The following is a 15226-nucleotide window of genomic DNA, read 5'->3' as shown; positions in this document are numbered from 1 at the left end:
TAACCGATCAACCCTGTTGAAGCTGCTGCGACCTACAGAAAATGCCTTTGGCCTGCACCCGAAAAGAGCTGCTCTTGCAGCCATAATAGATAAAACTGCACACATCGCGAAGCCAGACATCCCTTGCTTCACTGAATATGGATGGTCTCTCAGTGATGGGAAGGCAGTCCCCTGTACATCTACAGAGCCAGCCTGGCCTATATCAATGGACAAGGCAATATCATGTAGCTGTATCAAAGGCTGCCAGAAAAACTGTTCATGTGCCATCCATCCATCCATCCATCTTCAACCGCTTATCCGGAATCGGGTCGCGGGGGTAACAGTTCCAACTGAGACTTCCAGATTTCCTTATCCTGCGCAACTTCCTCCACTCCCTCTGGGAGTATACCGAGGCGTTCCCAGGCCAGTCTGGAGATATAATCCTTCCATCTGGTCTTAGGTCTGCCACGGGGTCTCCTCCCAGTGGGACGTGCATCGAGGACCTTCCTAGGAAGGCGCTCGGGGGGCATCCGTACTAGATGCCCGAACCACCTAAGCTGACTCCTTTCCAAGTGAAGGAGCAGCGGTTCTACTCCAAGTCTCTCTCGGGTGATTGAACTTCATGTGCGAAGAAGGGAATTGCATGCTACTTGGGGTGTCGTTGCCAAGGACTGGAGACAAGATGCAGCAGGATAGGTACACATGACAGTGATAGTGACTAGTAATTATTTGCATTATAATGCAGCCTGTTTTAATCATGTGTTCATTATAATTTCCCTGAAGCTGAAGTTGTTGGAAAGCATGTGCATGTCTATGTGTGAAAGACCCAAAAAGGCAGTTGCATTCATTTCATTGAGATAATCTCTCTCTTTTTTTCTTTTTTTTTTTTTAAATAAAAAAATTATTTCTAAGATACATTGTTTTGGTCTCTGATTTTATCTGAAGTCATTGCTACAACTACATACAGCAGAATCGGACAGGAAATATAATATCTCATTTACAGCCATTTTGACAACATGCAAACTCAAGAATAATACAGGTATAAGTCCCTTCTGTGCCATAAATCTTAGCAAATGGATTCATATTGCTTGTATTTGCAAAAGCAGTCAACAATCATGGTAGAAATTATGTTAAAGCTCTATTTTGGGAGTCCACCATCTTGCAAATATGCACAATAAAGGTCCAGACACACCCAATAATAAAATTAGCTATTCCATTGAGTCTCCCATGGTCAGACACCATGAAATAGACACCAAGTTTGCGTTTCTAGCTCATCTGGTTCAGAAGTTAGAGGCAAAACCTATTTTCTGGGTCCTTACATTATGGCGGCCATATTGTGGCGGCCATATTGGATTTCATGGAAACTTGCAATACAAAAAATGTTCATATGTATACCATTGATCAACCTGTGAAGTTTCGTGGAAATATCCCTCAGTTTAAAATGTTGCCCTATTCACCCCCCATTAAAACTAATAGGGGCTAATATTGAGGCGGCCATATTGGACTTTGTTGTACAAATTGACCGGGTTGTCCATATAGGTTGTGATCCTACTGGGTCATAGATAATATTTCTGGTGGACAACTTTTTATGTCGGGGCAAATGCAGCACACCTTACTTTGCCCCCTGGGTACCCCTCTAAAACATCATTATCAGGTATTATGATTATACTAGGAGGAAGATTTTTTCCAAAAAAGTATACAGAAAGAGTTAAAATTGGGTTTTTATGTGGCCACACCCCCAGTTCATTAAGTATGCAAGGATGCCTTCGTGGGTGGTGACCCAGCTGATATAGCCACACCCCACAGTGTTGGGTGAATGGTAATTGGGGAGGAGTTGATACTGTGACATACTTAGTATCTGTGTTTTTTAACTGACACTTTTGACCACAAGGTGGCAGCCTCCAAGAGAAAACAAACAAATACTAAGAGAATACATCATTTCTCAAAAAAACACACACCAGGGGGTCTAATGAAGACCTCCTAGACACATGAAAAACAGAAAAAGTACAAAACTATGGCACCACCTCTTTAATTAGCATAAATGGGCACAGCCAAGTCTGATTCCCTGTTATTCAGGCATTGAAACTGGGGGGGCTTAGTCCCTCCAACGGGAGGCAACATTTTGACATGAGAGAAAGAAAATCTAACTAACTCTAAATTAGTTGTGAACTTTATGCCAGTAAGAAATCCATATGACAGACTAGGTTATATGATGAATTAATTGATTAATTAATTAATGTATTTCTTTTAGGGTTAGGTTGAAACCACATTTATATTTATTTAGCAATTTTGTTAATTATTCTGATTAAAAGTTAAAACAAATGCTGAGATCAAAGCTGACCAATATATATATGCCCATAATGCCCCCCATAACCACTACAAGCGATTGTCCATAGTGTACTGTAATGTTTAATGTAGCTCACCAGTTAGCAGACTACTGACTAGTGCCGGGGTTGGATCTTTGATGATGGAGATACTGACATGATACTGACCATGATACTAAAATCATACTGACCAAGCCGTGCTACTCATACGTTGACTTGGCGATGCCCGGGATCAAACCCTTGTGGTCTGAAGGCGAGAGCTCTACCGACTGAGCTACCTGGACAATGGACACCAATGACATGATACGTACCGGATTGATACTGACATGATACTGACCATTATACTGACCATGATACTGAACATGATACTGACCATGATACTGACATGATACTGAAGGACACAGTGAGCTTAGAACGCATGAGCTATCTGCCTGCTAAGCAACTGGAAATGCTGATATATGCCTTTATTACATGCAGGCTTGACTACTGCAACACCTTATACTTAGGCATCGACCAGTCACTGTTAAGGCGCCTGCAGCTTGTCCAGCATGCCGATGTGGCGCTGCTCGTCTCCTCACAGGCACCAAAAGGTGTGATCACATCTCTCCAGTTCTGACTACACTCCATTGGCTCTATTTAAAATTATTACTATTTCCTGCAAGGAAGATATTATATTATGGTATTATGATTGTTTAAATGTGACCTTATTTACAGTGCATTATGTTGTTATGTTGTATTCATCTCTGTGCCTTATGAGATACATTATGATATTTGATAGCTTGTAAGAGTTTAAATGTCTCCACTGGGCCTAATATCTTTTGTTTTGGTAAAGCCTATCTTGTTATGGTTCAGCTCGTCCTTGAAGCAGCAACAGTATAACTGTGATCTCTGACTTGTGCCTCCTGGCAGAACTACCTTACCACCACTGAGTGTTATTGTACTTCTCCCCATGATATCATGTACATAAAGCATAACCATCACCACCTAGAATATTGTCTGGTATCCTAATTGCCTCATCGATTATTGATTGATCAGAATTCCACGGCAGCTGGCACCTCGACCCCTCTATATGGCTGAAAAAGACCCGACTAAAGACAAGGGGTGACCGTGCCTTTGCAGTAGGCTTTGGTATAGCCTCCCTTGACAGTTGAGTCTAACCTCAATTTGATCTCATCTCTCATCCTCATCTATGTTTGTATCTGAGTCTAATAATAGGTCTGTGTGTGCTTCTCGTGCACATACAGGTACACGCTCTATGAATACTCGCCTATGCTTTGCTTTCACGTTTATCTTGCTGGGTTTGTACCTATAGGATGTGCCAAATGTAGTTCTTAGAGCGGCCATTTCTTGGGTCAACACAGCCTTACACAGGTGTTCTGATTGGAGTAGAGCATTAGTTCTATGCAATCAAACAATTGAAACACCTGTGTTTTGACCCAAAATATGGCCGCTAAGGACTACAATTGCGTCACCGTTGGCACACACTATTGTTCCGTTTTTCTTGCTCGTATGTATCAGCTTTGTTTTGTTATGTTTTCTTGCTCGTATGTATCAGCTTTGTTTTGTTCTGTTTTCTTGCTCGTATGTATCAGCTTTGTTTTGTTCTGTTTTCTTGCTCGTATGTATCAGCTTTGTTTTGTTCTGTTTTCTTGCTCGTATGTATCAGCTTTGTTTTGTTCTGTTTTCTTGCTCGTATGTATCAGCTTTGTTTTGTTCTGTTTTCTTGCTCGTATGTATCAGCTTTGTTTTGTTCTGTTTTCTTGCTCGTATGTATCAGCTTTGTTTTGTTCTGTTTTCTTGCTCGTATGTATCAGCTTTGTTTTGTTCTGTTTTCTTGCTCGTATGTATCAGCTTTGTTTTGTTCTGTTTTCTTGCTCGTATGTATCAGCTTTGTTTGTTCTGTTTTCTTGCTCGTATGTATCAGCTTTGTTTTGTTCTGTTTTTCTTGCTCGTATGTATCAGCTTTGTTTTGTTCTGTTCTCCGGTATTGCCTTGCCCTGTTTGTTCTTTTTAATTTGTGCAGCACTTTGGTCAACTACGTTTGTTATTAAATGTGCTATATAAGTAATGTTTGATTGATTGATTGATTGATTGATTGATTGATTGATTGATTGATTGATTGATTGATAATGACACAATACTGACCATGATACTGACCGTGATATTGACATGATACTGATCATGATTCTGACCATGATGATTCTGACATGACACTAACATAATACTGATGATACTGACAGGATACTGATACTTATTGTTGTTGTATTATTATTCTCTGCTCAACTTGTCCCTCTTCTACTAATTATGTACAATGACTCAGGTCAGCTGCAGTGTAGCCTCGGAAACCCAGACTTAGCTGCAGTGTTACCACAATCTTCCAAAGATTGAGTTAGGTAGTCAAGAAGAATAAAGACCTGATCTATGTCATTCCGTCCGTCCGTCCGTCCGTCCGTCCGTCCGTCCGTCCGTCCGTCCGTCCGTCCGTCCGTCCGTCCGTCCGCTCTCTCTCTCTCTCTCTCTCTCTCTCTCTCTCTCTCTCTCTCTCTCTCTCTCACCTGCCAGTACTTTCCATCCCTGTATCTTTCTTGTGCGTTGGTTCCCAGTTCCCACAGCACACGTTTGCTGTCTGGGAGCTCCTGGTGTCTTTGGCAGTGACCAGACAGCCTCAACCTCCTGGCTGCTATCTTCTCACTCCCTCATTACAGATCCTGGTTGGTAACATGCTCATCCTGGTTGATGTTTATTACAGCACGTAGTAGCATTAATTTGGCACCAGGATGACAGAGAGCATATCAGAGCCTGGTTGTGGATCTCCAGGACGATGAGGTCATCTTACATTGCAATTCTCAACGACCTCTTACGACCCATTGTCTTTATCATATTCATATTCGGACAGAGTTTGAGACAATATAGAAAAGTTATGTGAATACCGATGATGACAACTTTTCGTTTCTCTGAGCGACAGTTGCACTTTGAAAAAGCTGCTGGTGAGAACAGTTGTGCTCAACTATAATAGGCCTATGCAGATTATTTGAGTCTGTATATTTCAAACCCATAGGGCTCTTTACCAAGGGCCCTTCTAGGAGCCTTTGGGCAAGATAGGAAAGAGGCTGTCTTGGAGAATCCCTCATGTTGATCCAACATGTGACCACTGTCAGGTGTTCTCAGCTTCCAATATACACACATATTGGACCTGATCAAAGGTATTGGACTGCAGTGCTTGATACTCTGTCCCTGGAGTGACCTATTATAGCACTCTTTGGCATGCCCTCTAGTATCTGCTCCCTGGTTAGGTTCCAATGTGACTTTCTTGCGCTTTGCACCTTAATTGCCCAGCACTTGATGCTTCTGAGATGGAAGGATGCAACTCCTCCATCTCATACACAGTGGAGCTGTAGAACTATTTGTGGGACACATCCGGTTAACAGCAGACATAGAAGCTTGCGTCGCGTCGCAGATGCAACCGCTGTGAGCTTGTAGATCACACTCGGCTGCGACGCAGGAAATGCTGCACGCCTTCTGCGCAATGCACGATGGGACCTTGGAAACGGGTGGATAGTGCCCAGAAACGTTCTTAACACTTGGTTTGTCTTGCAGGGGGTGGGCATGGGGGGCTGCCGTCTCTTGTGTTCGCGTTTGTCGAATGGGATATAATAAAAAACAAATCAAGTTGGTAAAAACAACTGGAAGAGAGGGAGTGTCAGTCAGATATAGATATAGAAGGGAGCAGTGGTGTAAAGTAACCAAGTACATTTACTTAAATACTGTACTTAAGTACAATTTTGAGGTGTTTGTACTTTACTTGAATATTTCCAAGTCCCAAAGTTCCAATACTTTTACTGGGATCCAAATATTGTACTTTTACTCCACTACATTTATTTGAAAACTTTAGTTACTAAGTTACTTTGCAGGTGTGAATTATAATATTATAAAACACACATTAACCCACTTTAGCCCTATTTTATACCTTGGCTATTTACAAGCTCACAACGGATCGCGACGCATTATGAGCTTGTAGATCTGCTATTTTCAAACATTTAGTACTTTTACTTTTGATACTTCAAGTACATTTTGATGCCAATACTTTCATACTTTTACTCAAGTACATTTTGAATTCTCGACATTTACTTGTAACAGAGTACATCTACAGTGCAGTATTGATACTTTTACTTAAGTACAAAAATGTGAGTACTTTTTCCACCACTGGAAGGGAGGAGGGGAGGAGGGAGAGAGAGAGAGAGCGAGAGAGAGACATAACTCTTGTGACACATTTGACAGAGGAAGCTGCCAGTCAGGCTGCGTGGAGCTGTCTCCTCAGCCCTGTATGGAGTGACATCCTGGCAGAGCTACAAGCAGACCCCAGGAGGAATGCACTGACTTCTGCCTCACACCTGGCTCTCTCCACTGGTGTTAAGTAGCTAAGTACATTAACTTAAGTAATGTACTTGAGTACAACTTTGAGGTATTTGTACTTGAGTATTTCCAATACTTTTACTTCTACTCCACTACATCTCGGATCTAAATATTGTGCTTTTACTACCACTGCATGTATTTGAAAACTTTAGTGACTATAGTTACTTTGCAGGTATAAATTATAATAGTATAAAACATACATAAACCACTTTAGCCCTATTTTGTACCGTGGCTATTTGAAAATAGCCGATCTGCAAGCTCACAACGTGTCACATCGCCACGAGTTGTGAGCTTGTAGATCTGCTATTTTCAAACATTTTGTACTTTTACTTTTGGTACTTTTTGAAGCCAATACTTTCATATTTTTTTTTCACATTTTCATCTCCGGACTTTTACTTGTAAGGGTGCCCTCACACCAAAATACCAATGAGAGTGGAATCCGCGTTCCGCCAATGCATTTCAATGAGAGTGAAGCGGTTTCATGCCAGCAGAGGATTTCTGCAAAAAAACTCTCCCATATCATTGAAATGCATTGGCGGAACGCGGATTCCACTCTCATAGGTATTTTGGTGTGAGGGCACCCTAACAGAGTACATCTACATTGCGGTATTGATACTTTTACTTAGGTAAAGAATGTGAGTACTTTTTCCACCACTGGCTCTCTCCCCTCTGCCTTCACGTCACACAGGGAAGGGAGCATAGAGAGACTGACACACACTTATCTCTCGCTATTTTGACGGGGTGTGAGTAATCCTCTTGCGTACACCTGCTTCTGCACCTAATATGGAAGCAACGTTTTTAGTTTTATAATTAACTATCTGGAAGTCCAGTTATGGCAGTATTTGAGTTTGCCTCTGTCTGTCTGTCTGTCTGTCACACACGCACACCTCCACACCTCCACACCTCCACACACACACACACACACACACACACACACACACACACACACACACACACACACACACACACACACACACACACACACACACACACACACACACACACACACACACACACACTCTCTCTCTCTCTCTCTCTCTCTCTCTCTCTCTCTGAGTTATTTCAGGGCAAAACCAAAAAGTGCTTTGTCATTTATTATTTCTGCAATTTATAATCCCTAATATACTTTCCTCTTTGGAAATGCAGAGCAATGGGTTCAACCAAGGCATCGCTGAATTATGACCCAAGTTGAAAGGGGGGGGGGGGGGGTTAGAGCCCTGGCTCAAAATAAGTTTGCTTCGATGACCTCATTACACAATTTAAGTAATCACTGCGACTGAGTCACGCACACATTTAGAGTAATGCTTTGAGGATTGTAATATTGCAAAAGTATTGATCCTCCACTCTCGTTAACTTCTGAAGCGGAGACATGACTCTGGATTAAAATGGCTATAGGATACCCATAAGCCACTGGGTCTCAAAGTGGGGGGTGGGGGGGCGCTGGCCTACTGATCCAGGCGCATACCACCTAGGCATTACCACGTAGGCATGGATGCCTGGCGGCGGCGCCGGTTCGATTCCTGATCCAGATGACCTTTGCCGCGTGTTACTCCCCATCTCTCCCCCCATCAGTCTACTGTCCTATCAATAAAGGCATAAAAGCCCTCCAAAAAAGAGAAAACAAATGGGGTCCAGGGATCCTCAGGGGTTCCTTGAAATGGTTCCAAATGGACCCTTACAGGTCTGGAACTACTGTGAGAAATGTACAAAATGGAACCAAATGGTTCCATGGTTTGTATACTCTCAGAGTTAACTGGGGGTCCTTGAAATTAAAAAGAAAGTTTGAGAACCAACTGCCCTAAGCTAATTACTCTACTGAGAAACACATCCTGTGTTCAAAGGTTAGCGCAGAGGACATAAAAAACAAAAAAAATCAGGGGTGATCGTCTATGTAAAAAAGAAAAAGAAACTTCACAGAATCCCTTCATCTTCGGCAGCAGCCAGCTTTACTTAGGAAGCCACAAGAAAGTGTGGCTGACGGTGTGCAGAAGGACCTCCTGTAATTCCACGGTGATGTCTTTGCATTAAGGCACCTTTCTCCTCAGTGGAAGGAGACATCAAACGGAGATTAAAATTAAAACTGAGAACAAGGTGATCCAGTGTATGGTTAAGTCCAGGGCAGATGAAACACTCGGCCCCGGAAATAAAAAAAAAGCATGCACGCACGCACGCAAGCACGCACGCACGCACGCACACACGCACACACACACACACACACACACACACACACACACACACGCGTGCACACACACGCGAACAAGCGAGAATTCAGAATCATTCATTTTATTGCCACACTGGAGATGTACAAAACGAACAAGAGCCCTCGCCAATACCACAGGATATGAAGTGTCATATTGTGTGTTTGTGCAGTTGTCATGCGGGGCACAATACACAGACGCGGACAACAAAGCCAGTATCAAATAACACCGTCATTACCACAATAAGAGATAACACAAACCAATATAGGACTTACGTTGGAGGAAAGATGGGGGCGCGGGGTCAGCAAAACAACAGGTTCGTCTCACAAAGTAAATTGATCACAGCGCGGATACAAGATAGCCGGCTGTAGCACACGTATCCCTTTGTAAGGCCACAGACAGGGTCATTGTTACATCTGGGAATATATGAATAATAAAAATGCAACGCTCATTTCACAGGGTCTCGCTCTCTCTTCAGACCCTTTAGTGTGCATCAACGCCGACACTAAACAAGCCCGGTCCTGCACGGGACCTCAAACATATACAGGAATTATGGAAGGGCAAAAGCATTAACAAAACGCGCTGCCATTCTGATTCCCCCCAGACATCCATTCAAACCACACTGGTTATAATTAATACTGTATTCCCCCAGTTTAGTTTGCCTCCACGAGGAGCAGATCGTCACTGTCGGGCAGAAACCTCCTATCTCCATGCTTCACATTTGGACGTTCTTTCGTAAAGTAAAAGCCCTGCTTCATCATGCGAGACTGTCGCACAAAACTAGTGAAAATACGCTGATCTACAAGCGCATTGCGAGGCGTTGTGTGCTTGTAGATCAGCTATTTTCACTATCTTAAATTGATTTTAAGGGGTGCCCGCTGGCCTACTGGTCCTGGCGCATACCACTTAGGCATTGCCATGTAGGCATGGATCGATCCGGACGACCCTTGTCGCGTGTCGCCCCCATTTCCTGTCAGTCTACTGTCCTATCCAATAAAGGCATAAAAGCCCCAAAAACGAATCTTTAAAATGATAAATACAAAACTAACGGTTTTGGACATACAAGGTTTCCACTTGACAACGACGAGATGCAAGCCGAGATTACCCAGGATTGACAAACCACATGTGAGGAGGCATCATGGAAGCTCGGTGTCATGCTTACCTTCATAAATATGCCCCCCTCCCAAAGCCCACCCTCCACCTAGCAATTAGATCCAGTTAGAGATTACGTGTGCCTTCTGCTGCATCCCCATGTCTGCTTCACAGGACTCTCCACAGCAGCTACTGATAATCACTATGGGCTGCACTGTTTTAGCCATTCATTTGATAAAGTGCTTTTCACCTTGCAGCTTTAATTATCTGCAGACATGGAAGTTATGTCTCCGTGCGTGCATGCGTGCGTGCGTGCGTGCGTGCGTGTGCGTGCATGTGTGGGTGTGTTTGCATGCTTAATGCATGCTTAACGTCGGAAAACACAATTTGATAGATGTGATTATTTTACAAATAATCAGTTATGGGTTCAGGTTGTGGTTTGCTCAAGGAGGAGCTTAAGTTAAGTAGGCTATATACGTATATAAGCCTACTTCATACATTGTCATACAACGGCAGAAATTGAATTAATTTAAACTAAAATCTTCTAAAACTAAAACTAGTTTTGGCGAGCGGTGTGACCATATGGATTTGCCTTTAGGAGAAAAAGAACTATGGAGAAATTATTCTATAACTCTGGAAGTCATTCCAGACTAGGTCTGTAGCTGAATCTTTTTTTAAACCAATACTTTTTTTTGTTGTTGTGCCAGATCGATCCTGTTGACTGACATGGCCTTGGCTCATAACAGACCATGTCTGCTAGCAACAGCTTAGCTGGTCCACTGAAGCATCTGTCCACACGTCTTTTGGGGGCTTCTTTAAAGAAGGTGACTAAAGCAGTCTCTCTGAGAACGCGAGGAGGGGGTGTTTATTGTGATGAACCTGCTTGACATTGCAGCGCTTCTTTCTCGCTACAAAAACATGCTACTCCAGGGCTAGACTTTCAGACAACCTAGGGCAGTGGTTCTCAAACTTTGAAATGTGAAGGTCTCCCCTTAACTTTGACAGAGTTTGTCAGAGTTACAGACTTGTAAGGGCCATTCTAGACAATCTAGAGAGTCCCTGAAATCCACTTTGAGAACCACTGACCTATACTGTAGGTTTATAGGAGGAAGTCCGCTACAGATCAACTCATGAAGATTTACTAGCCATTGGGTACGATGGCTAACATTCACATCCAAAAGAAAGTTCTCAAAAACACATTCCCATAATGGAATGCTTTACAAGAAGAAAAAAATATATATATTTAATCACCAAACTCATTCTACCATGTTTGTGATCAAAGGAGCAGAGGCCATTTGGAAATAGTTCTCAAAACATAACTTTTCTTTTGTTCCTTTATCTAAGAAGCCTCTTGGTTGAATGTTACTTAAGTGCTTAATTCTATGGGACGCACAAAAGACTGTGTGCAAGTAGATGTCAACAAAGCACAATGTCATGTAACTGTTTAGCCAAGGCACCCACTCACCCATTCTAACACACGCAGGCACGCACGCACGCACGCGCGCGCACACACACACACACACACACACACACACACACACACACACACACACACACACACACACACACACACACACGTGCGCGCACGCACACATTTTCACAATCCTCACAATCCTCACAATTGACACATCACATTTCTCCTAAGAGATGTGGTACACTGGCATGAGTTAGCAAATAATTGCCAGTCATGGGTGGAGGTAGCTCATAATATGCAAAGGGAATTTTAATCTTGATATTTAATAGGCTTTTGACCTTCTCATGTCTGCGCACTATAATTAGAAAGTCTGCGGCAGGCTAGATTGACAGAATGCTGTGTCTTAGGGGAGGTAAAACCTTGTACAACTGCGGTCAGCAGACCTTCTAAATCATGCAGCCGCATGAGAAATGTTTAATCTAACAAATTGGTTTTGGTTTCTGCTGCTTTTTTCTTTTTTTCATTCTTCCATGCAGTGAGTATTGGGAATATGGAGGTGATGTCATCGGCTCATCCTTTTAAGAGTGACTGTGGACTATATATTCAGAAAGAGGCAGGGAGGGAGGGAGAGAATCAGACCTAATGGTCTCTCCTCCTCTAGCCAAATCTAATTGTGCCCTTATCTCCTGCAAGTTTAACTATCTTATGGAAGAGGATTGAGCTCCATGTTGCTTAACTGTTGAGTCGCCTCTGTTATATGTGTACACGTGCATTTGTGTGCAACCTCAAATGTTGACACCTCTTAAATCACATCGGTGCATTTGTGTATTTGATGTTTGTATTTGAAAACTGGTAACCTGATTTTTCTTTCTTTTTTCTCTCTCTTTTCTTTTGCAGCAGCAGGCATGCGTTCCTGGCTGTGAGGAAAAACCATGAACTCAATCTTCCTGGCCCAAGCCTGTGCCTTTGCATCCGTCAGGCAGCACTAAATTTAGCGGCTGGCGTTTATTTACCTTATGTCCTTGCTGGTGTGTCCTTGCTAAGTGAAGGCGACCAGGACTGTCATCATCCAGAGGACAGCGCTGCGCAGCCCCTCGGGAGCTGATGGATAACGTGGGGATGCACGTGCTGCACAGAGTAGACTCATGCATGCAAACACACACTCAAACACAGACACACTCACACACACGCACACTGCAAAAAGAAAAAGAGCAAGCCTGTTTATTTACTATATTACTCCTGTGTGCATGCGCAATTCATGTACACAGATTTACTCATTTTTGCAGACATTTTGCAAAACAACCACTCTTATCTGTTTGCAATAGTCGCCCTCTCAGGTATTGAGAGAAATGACTGCAAAGCAGAAGGCCTGCAACAGTCCAGATTCACTAAAAGTCTTAAGGTGCATGGCTCAATAATGTCATGAAAGTGTGGAAATAGCCAGCACACAATGAATGATGAAACAACGGACGCGTTTCAACCAAACAGGTCTTCCTCAGGTCCTGAGGTTAGTCCGCTCAGGTATACCCAATAAGGTGGGCAGAAAGTTAGACCAGGGGTCTTCAACAGGGGGTCCGGGTCCCCTAGGGGTCCTCAGAGTTACTACAGGGGGTCCTACAAATCTTTGTGTGATAGAAACCTTTTTCTCCTTTTTTATATACATGCACTTGAACCCTAGTGTCCATATTCTGAGAACGTTAGCCAAAAATAGCAGATCTACAACGCCTCGTGCTGCGAGGCGTTGTGAGCTTGTAGATCAGCTATTTTCGGCAAAGAGGTTTGGTGTAGAGGGGAAAAATAGCAGACTAAGTACAGAGTGAAAGGTCAAGTTTATTAAGTATTGACGGTTCAAGTGGTTAAATATCTGAAAACACACATTGACATGAAACCAAAATACACGGATGATTGTGCCGTCAAACGATGAAACAATATGGAGGTTGTGGGGGTCCCTGCTTCATCTCTCTCTCAACTAAGGGGTCCTTGGCCTGAAGACGTTGAAGACCCCTGAGTTAGACGTATACAATCAAGGAACAGAACCTCGCTACGAACAATGGGCCTGTGTGAGTCGAGATTATTCTCACTCCACAGTCAGAGGGGTGTTTGACTTCACCGTCCTGTGGAGGTATTTGGAGTTATGTGTGGCATAGTGGTATTTGCACCTTTGGTGTTTCGGTATGTCAGTGCTGAGCGCAACACGGCCCCATGGATCAGTGCATCTCTATGGAGCCCCCTGGAACAAGCTTCTTGTTCCTTTAACATTCCTGGTACATCCACACCCGCTCCTTCCTGTCGCTCCCCTTGTGTGGCGCTGATTGACAAGCGTCCGCTTCTCTCAGGCGCATAATCAATCTGCTAATTGGTGTCGGCGGGTCGGTTGCTGTTGAAGCGTCCCCAACTCTGTCTTTGCCTAATTTATCTTTGTCACTGCGATAGGCCAAATACATTAGTTGGGCAAGTTCAGTGCCTTTCTGTTCATTCATTTGCTTCACCGAGTCCACCGCTCTTATCCACCACCAACAAAACAATGCTACATTGCCAAATTGTGCAGCATCAAATGGCCTGCAACGTAAGCTACTGTGCTTTATCCACTGCTTTTGTTTTTCAAAGCAAATACATCGAATGAAAGGGTCAGGCTAAATGTTAACCGTACGCTGTTTCCATTAGTAACCACTGTTCCCAAGGTAGAGAAAAAAGATTCTCTCTATTCAGGATAATTGGTGACATTAATGTGCCATGCCTGCAGCTAGAATTCTTCATACCTTTACTGTCAAGGAATTATGTCATATGCAGAGAAGAAAAAACGACACTCTGTCTGTGTCTGTAATCTATGGACTTTACATCTTTAATCTATGTTGAGGGCTTTTAAATCTATGTAGAGCAGTGGTTCCCAAACGTTTTAGCTTGAGACCCAAAAGAGAGATTAGACGTTTGCCCGCGACCCAAACTAGTGAAAACAGCAGACGTAGGTCTGCCGTGTCGCTTTGTGCCGCGTTGTGAACTTGTAGATCGTCTATTTTCACTAATTCTGAAACATTTGTTGTCTAATAATGGAATTTCGTAGATTTTTATTCATGAATTAAATTCATTCAAAAAATCATGTATTTCTTTTTATTCATTAAAATGATTTGGGGGGAATGTTTTTAGAAAATGTTTTGACAAAATGGAAAACTAAAAAATTAAGGGATCCATAAAAATGTGTCCGCGACCCACAAATAGGACCCGACCCAGTGTTTGGGAACCAGCGATGTAGAGGATACAGCCAAGTTATGAAATGGATCAACACATTTGTATAGGGACAGTAGGCTACTGATACTGAATGCAATTTCATTCAATTTTAAAATGTAGTACATCTGGTTTACAGTTAATAAATAATGCTCTGAAGCACTGGCCTGGGATTTGCACACACTTTAGATTGTAGATGTGTTACTGTGGAAAATTCTGCTTTGTTTTTTTGGACAAAATATTGAGAATCTTAGAAAATCTTTGCCTATAATGACATGCTGAGAATATAGGGCACCAGGTTCAAAGGGGTTAACCTCCATTGCTTTACTGGTTATTTCTACCAGGGGTGCATTCCGTCAAACTCTGACTGAATGGCAATGATTTTTTAGGAATTTCACTTATAGATGACAGCCTCCCATTCCAGACGCATGCTATACAACCATATGTACCCTAAATTTCCTCTAAAGTCAAAGTGTGATAAAGTGCACAACTTGAAATGCAGTTGAAGGATTATAGAGGTACAGTGGAATCAGTGTGAGCTCATTTAATCACTCCCAAACCCATGGATCAGGTCCCCAGTGCCC

This window comes from Nannobrachium achirus (genome assembly GCF_963921795.1).
Source record: "Nannobrachium achirus genome assembly, chromosome: 21".
Classification (NCBI taxonomy): Eukaryota; Metazoa; Chordata; class Actinopteri; order Myctophiformes; family Myctophidae; genus Nannobrachium; species Nannobrachium achirus.
Note: the sequence above shows the minus strand (reverse complement) of the source record.